Here is a 7,816-nt window from a genome sequence, read left to right on the forward strand (position 1 = left end):
CAAATAAAATCTCTTAACGCTTCTTGTTTAACAGGAGAAGTAAATCCATTTAGGTTAATGGTGGCAAAACTAAAACTATACATAAACAAAAATAAAGTGAAACGAAGTAGTAAACACTGCATAAAGGGCTGAAAATGATACCACAATAATACAAAGAAGATAATTATAAATCTTCCCCAACAGGGGTACCAGCTTTCAACTTTTTCAAGGTGGCCCGTGTTCGTGCACCTGAAACAGGTGTAACATCTGAAGAACGACCTCCTTTAGAAGTTTTTGAAACTCCAGTAACAGTTGCCTTTAATTTGGAAAGTTTACGTTTTTCATATACAGGAGCACTAAGATCGGATTCACTGGCGGAATCACTTGTGAGTGATTGCATATTCCGGTCACGGGTGGTATTCGAGTCGGCTACCAATGGCACAAGAGACTGATTATCGTGGTCCAAGGAAGCACTAGAATCCATTTGTAAATCCTTTACTGACTGTTGGTCACCTACCTGAGCTAATTGTCCTTCCTTGAGAATTTCTTGGGCCTTACATTCAGGAGTAGACTGAGGTACTGCAGTAGATTCCAGAGGGGCAATAACTTCCGGGTCAGTAGTACGATCTTCTTCCATTTGTAGGTCGGGACGAATGACGGGATCGTGGGATGTTTCAGGTGCTGGAACGTCAGGACTTGAAGAAATACCAGGGTGAGCAGAAGTGAGCAGAGGAAATTCCGTATAGTTATCAGTATGCAGAGACACCTTTTCATGTGGGAGATTATAAGGGGTACGAAGCGGTGGCAGTGGAGAACTGCGAACTGGCGGGTGAACTTTGAAGGGCGGACCTTTTTTTCGGGGGCATTCTTGAACAAAATGGTCCTGTGAATTGCACAACGCGCAAGTTTGGATTTGACCGGAATAACTACAGAAGAGGCGCAAACCACACACTGTAATAAATGAAGGAATATTTTGTTTAACCTTCATTTTAATTAATTTACGTCCAGTACGGGTGACATAGACATGATCCGCAGAATACTGTTCGTCTAGGATTGACTGTATTTCACCATACTGAGAAAACACTCGTGTTAACTGTTGATTACTAAGTTCCATGGGGCACAAAGACACCTTAACGACGGTAATACTGTTGTCAGCGAGATCAAGAGGAAGTAAATATTCCTTGTCACTATCGGTGAATTTGACTTCACCATGAGTAGAAGATAGAATTCGTTCACACAGAACCTTGTTGACTAACTTAATATACAGTTGTTTCTTGATATAGTCCAGTTCAATGCTGTGTATTTGATCTATGGTTAATTTAAACGTGTTTCGGATCCATTCATGGACAAAAATTGTAGAAGGCTTTTGACTTACTTGACCAAAATTTATACGTAAGGAATTTTCACGTAAACAACTCATGTCGAAATTTCGTCGTAGAACGACCACAAAATCACTCGAAGAAATAGAAGACTAGAAGACACTAATAAATTCAATATCCCACTAAGATAATCGCACAGTACACAAACTTAAATCGACTCGTCGTGTGTTACAACACTAACAGCGAGCGAGAGACGATGTGAATAGCACGAAGTCTCACGAACGTATATAACCACTGAGCCAACGCCCCTACTTATCTTCATTATTTTAGTGAAGTGTTTCAACTGTATTCATGTACAAAGCTAATATGATGCTGTCAGGAATGATAATGAAATAAATTGGTAAATGGTACATTATAGGGGAGGAAGGTCGAATTTATATTTTATGAATGGATAACATTTTAAGAAACATATGCACAACATGCCGCTTCCGACACAGCCCTGAAGCATTTCTTTTAGTGTATTACTAGCTGACCCCCTGATGCTCATATCCCTCCGCTCTCAAGTTGTAAATTGAAACGGACAGAAACATCCCAGATAACCACACATTCAGATCTCAGTTGGTAGTAATAAAACTATGGGTAAGTAAATATGTTTTGTAGAGTCACGTTTTGCTATTTTTGAACATTTCTCTGAATTCAACAACAAGTTACAATCACGGAAATACTGACTAGTTTCATTGCTCCAACCATCGCTTCAACTAAGAATAATTCCAGACAGTTCTTGAACCATCTAAATGTTCGTTCTTTTCTTGTTCACCTGAGGGAAGAATGAAGTTATGCTAGATTTGGCCAAGATGCTAAAGTCGAGATGTTAGATGCTAAATGCATGTGAATTATGCTAGATCTAGGACCAAGATGCTAGATATGGCTTCACTGGTTAGAAGAAGTGTCTTGTTCTTCAGTTGCCATCTCAAAGATTGGTTTCGAGCAGCTCTTCAGGTATCGCGATCTTCTGTCAACCTCTTCATGGCCAAATAGTTGGGACAGCAAGTCTTCATTCTATAAAGACTATAAATTTATAAACTAATTGTAAAAGCATAATGAAGAGCACTTATCAGCACTAAAAAGTACGCAATTTCTTACGCAATATAGTATATTTTGAAAACAAATGTGGTTTTAAGTGCTTCCTTTGCGGATCTCTCGGTGCAGAAGCATTCTGATAACTTCTTGATGAAATTAAGAAAATCAGAGAATAAATTTTGTACGCATACATAAATTTACAAAACAAAGTCGACAAGAAAAAAAATCTTGGAAATTGAGACGAGAGAGAATTCGTCCAAATTTTCCGAGACAAGACAAAGAACTCTTATTACTTGTCTCGTCTCGTTTCTTGGACAACGCTACCTTTATGCCAAGGTTAGTGAAGATCGGGTGAACTGAATGAAGATTCCATACGAAATAACATGTCCTTGTGATTATTATTACTATTTAAAAAAAATGTATTGAGGACTTTGAATAAGTCCGAACCATTCTCTTGTCGTAGTCTGGAGCTCCTGGGTTTGATTCAATTGACCATTATCTAGACTGACATTTTTCCAGACGCCTTTTAACCCCCAGCACATGATGTGCTCATATCTGTAAATACAGTCCCTGGTCGATACAGTTCTCTCCCATCACTGCAAAATTTAAATACCACTAATTTTACATTATTTCTTCAAATAGATAAAAGATAATCGAAATGTGGAACTGAGCGCGCTAGACTATGTTATTTTGCATAAGGTTCCGTTATTACGGGTCCACTAGTAGCTCTCCGTTTGCAGCCATTTAGAAACGCGGAAATAAATGCCGATTTTCTAGATGGCTGGAAGTCAAAAGCAGATAAGTAGTGATGCGCACGAGACGAGTCGAGACAGGATTTTCCTGACAAAATTCGAGTCCAGACACGGCTCCTCCAATAGAGAAATATACATGTTTCGAGTCGAGACATCACTTTTACAGCACATTTTCGAGACAAGAGAGCCACAAATCTTGTCTCGTGCGCATCCCTACAGATAAGTGAGTGATGATAACGGTATCTCATATAAAATAAGCGAGCTCTTGTTCCACTTTTCGATTACCTTTTATCTATTTGAAGATATCACATAATTACTGTAAAATTAGCGGTATTTTAATTTCTCCGTAATGGGGCCTGTTAACAGTGGCGGCGGTTGGACGTTAAAAGTGGGGGGGGGCAAGTCATGATCTGAATATTTGACATCAATTTTAGTTTTCCTGGTTGCTTGTAACACTTTATTTGACGAAAGGTTGTATAACTATTAGGATACTGTCTTTTTTAGTTAAAATACCGTATATCTTGTTTCATATTTATTAAGTAAATTGACAAGAGCAACTCAAGTAGATACTAGCCCTTTGTACTCTTAAACAACGAAGGTGTAAGAAGAGATTTGATTCCTTGCTCATGAATATCTGTCTGGAAAATTGTGTGATCATATTAGGGGTCTATTTAATAACAAATTTGCAAAACAAATAAACAGAAAGGATAAGATTAATCAAATAATCATACTAATGAATAATGAGGTTTGTTTTGTAAAAGTTATATTGAAACTGGAAATTAATGAACAACTTATATTTTTATTCCACGCATGCTGTTATATGTGTTATTACTCTTAGAATGACATTGAATACTACAAGCATATGCTACGACATTTAAAGAAATACTTTTGCAGCTTCCCGAAACATATTCGCTGCCGTTAAGTACAGTTTTCACTTTCTTGGAATATATTAAAACTCAGCACTACTTAGAGTCACTTCATATTTCAGTTATACAAAATAATCCTAAAACCTAAAATTATGCTGAATTCACTAAATTTAATTGTATATACAAAACTGTATATGTACACCCCTAAACTCGTATATTACACTGCAAAATTAATATTCCTTACTGAACTCCTTCGTGGCTAAGCGGTTAGCGTACACGCCTTTGACGTGGGAGATCCGGGCTCGATTCCGGAGATTCGGGGGAGCTCACGTGGTTCGGACTCCATGTTGATCATTAACTCCACGTCTCATATAACTTCGCTCCTGAACAGGATGTTAAACTGAAAAAAATCAAATCAAAATATTCCTTATTATTAGAAAAAAATACATTTTAGGAACTGTTGATTTTTGTACAATTAAAGAATAACTTGTGAAGGACTTCTTTTCTTGCGAAATGTTATCTCAATTAGTTCCAGAGCGGCTGACTAATATATCGAGCCCTTGCAAGAAGAAATTAAAGTACGCTTGAATTGTGGCGCTCCAATAGGTTAATTTTTGGTCCATTTTTAGTAGCAGTTCAAACGCAATTCCTGTAGCTTTCTTAATTCCACGGGAAGACAACCAATATGTACTCATAGAACGACAAATATTTTATGGCACCATTTTTATTCTATGAACCAATAATACATACTAAACATTATATTTCCAAATGAAACTATATTCATTAATGTGTAATTTCAAAAAAGTGGGGGGCAACTGCCCCTCTTTGCCCCTCTAGTCGCCGCCCATGCCTGTTAAACACAGTCCTTCTATTTCATTATCATTGATCGCTAAATATTCTATGTGATTTTTTTTTTTCAGGCTGCTCCCAATATTTCTTGAATAAATAAATGATGTTCATAACATAGGTGTTTGAAACTAGTGACAATGCTTCCGACATCTGCTAATACTCTGTAACCAATAGCGAAACAACACTTTATTACATATTGGCACAGATGCAGCATGTGCGAATGTCATTGTAAAATATATTGACGAAGGACAATTCTACAGTCTCTGTAATTATAAGACAAATATCTTCTTTATGTGAAAAATAAGATACGAAACTGCGGAAAAATGAGGTTTAGCATAGTAACAAGTGTACATAATACCTATTGATTCAGCAAAGTGCATATTGATTCAGAACTTTTCATGTATTTCAATATCTCTACTAATATTTATGATTAACGGACTGGATCAGATGCATTCCACATGTTCTTCACATATTTGTCTTACAGAAATTTAGCTGTCAATAATTCAAAATCATTTGTAAATATAAGATTTCTTATAGCTTTAGTGTTGTTAGTGCTGAGTGGAAAATCGCAGAAAACTCCTCCAAACAATAACACAAAGCCAATTGTACATCTATTTGAATGGAGATGGCAGGACATTGCGGAAGAATGCGAAAGATTTCTGGCACCCTATGACTTTGGAGGTGTGCAGGTAGGACTGAAAAAACCTGTCTTTGTAAAGTTAACTTCCAAAAGTTATTTTAGTGATATTTTTTTCAGTAAAGAAAAGTTTACATGTAGATACATGTTTGCAATAAATAATAATAATAATCAATGAGTTATTTGTGGACCTTAAAATCTCAGAAAACTACTATAATATTTATATACTATGAAAGGTTACCAAGAAAGTTCTGTCGCTTTCCGTGGAGGTCTGTGTTGAACTGGTTCTCACACCGTGAGTTGAATGTGAATGGAGAAAAAGCGAAGGTCAGTTCTTGGTGTGGGTATATTCAACATACTTCCTGGCTGTGGGACTTCAGTTACACCGTGAACTTGCGTAAGGGCAGAGTGAACATGGGTCCTCCACAGAGCGTCAAAAAGGGCATACATGCTGTACGAGTTCATTCTGGAGTCAAACGCAGCTGCAGCGGGGAAGAAGATATGTCTGGCCTTTAATGAGGTGTCGTAACTACGCGGACACTGCAGCGGTGGTTTAACAAGTTTAAGAACGATGACGAAACACTCGAAAACGCACCGTGTGCCGTAAGAACAACACACACACACACACACACACATATATATATATATATATATATATATATATATATATATATATATATATATATATATATATATATATATATATATATATACAAAATGAAGATCTTCAGACAGCAATTGAGGCGAACAGTGGCGAGACATGTGAGAAACTGGAACAACAATTCAGGGTGAGTATAGAAACCATTCGGCAGCACCTCCGTCAACTTGAGAAGTACCACAAGTTGGGTTGATTGGGTTCCACATGATTTGACTTCGGGTTAGAAGGAAACGCGAGCAGATATCTGTATTTCTTTGTTGTCTGTTCTGAGGAAGGAGCTATTTCTGGACAAGGTGTTGACGTGTGATGAAAAATGGGTTCTGTATGCAACTCCACGACGCCTTCATTATTGGTTGGCATTTCATGAACCGGTTCCAAAACAGCCGAAACCAGCACTGCACCAGAAGAAGGTCCTCCTACGTGTTTGGTGGACTGCTCGCGGCATCGTCCATTGGGAACTGCTACCATCTGATCAGAGCATCAATGTAGTTGTATGCTGTCAGCAGTTGAGCCATGTTCAAGAAAAACTCAAAACACTTGGAGCAACACTTCTGAATCGCAAAGGGGTCCTCCTGTTACAGGACGACGCTAAGCCCCACGTGGCTAGGATGACCCGGGACACCATTCTACTCCTTGGATGGGAAACACTATTTCATCCACCATACTCTTCGGACACTGCATCGTCCGATTATCACCTGTTCCATTTCTTGGACAATCACCTTAAAGGACACCAGTTCAAATCCTTAGTAGAGGAGCAATATGAACTTGATACCTTCTTCGCTTCACGGCCCACCAAACTTTACCGCGATGGAACCTAGGACCTTCCAGAACGTTGGCAGAAAGTCGTCGATGCTGATAGGGACTATTTTTTATCTTCCATGTACGTCGTAGATGACATATCGATTTTCGAAGGTGGTGGGTGAAAAAACAATATAATTTTTTTTGATTACCTTTATATGTTAGAAGTTAGCCCTTTCCCCCGGTCTACTGGCTAGTGCAGTGTATCAGGTTGGATTCTGGCGGAAACCTTTAACACGTAATGACGGTTTGGATTCCTTAAAGTACAGGAACACGTTTCATTTAACCTCGGTGCTGGAAAGGGACTCTTATTTGAAACTAACCAACGAAACCTTCGTCACAAGTTGTTCTAAAACACTAAGAGACTACGTAGTTCTTTGATACTAAAGACCAGTAATACTTACTTCATCGGACGACACGCCTCAGCCGGTTGACATGCCTCTGCACTGCATTCAGAAACTGGATGACTGCTCCTTAATCCGATCTGGACGAATTTGGGATAGTGAATGTCATGGTTCAAATCTTATTCCTGCAAAGACAGGAAACGTTTCACAATGATCACTACATTAAATGCTACAAGCATACACATCATTACAACAATGCAATCCTATGTCTTCAACTTGTCCTACTAAGAGTACCGAATGGGTTTTATTTGTTCACTCCTTATACAAAATTTTATAAAGTCAAAATACACAGAAGAATAACCTTAATACGTAGAACATGTTTAATGCTTTATTTCTTTGTCTTATTTGATATAATGGCCCTTTCTTTGTCACTTCCTCTTACATACTTTGAATTAAAACTATATTGAATCGTTTGGTCTAATTTTTGTTTCGCCAAACCAATTATCACATTTAATTATGACAGATACAGTAACT

This window comes from Thermobia domestica, chromosome 15 (genome assembly GCF_964235325.1).
Source record: "Thermobia domestica chromosome 15, izTheDome1.hap1.1, whole genome shotgun sequence".
NCBI classification, from domain to species: Eukaryota; Metazoa; Arthropoda; class Insecta; order Zygentoma; family Lepismatidae; genus Thermobia; species Thermobia domestica.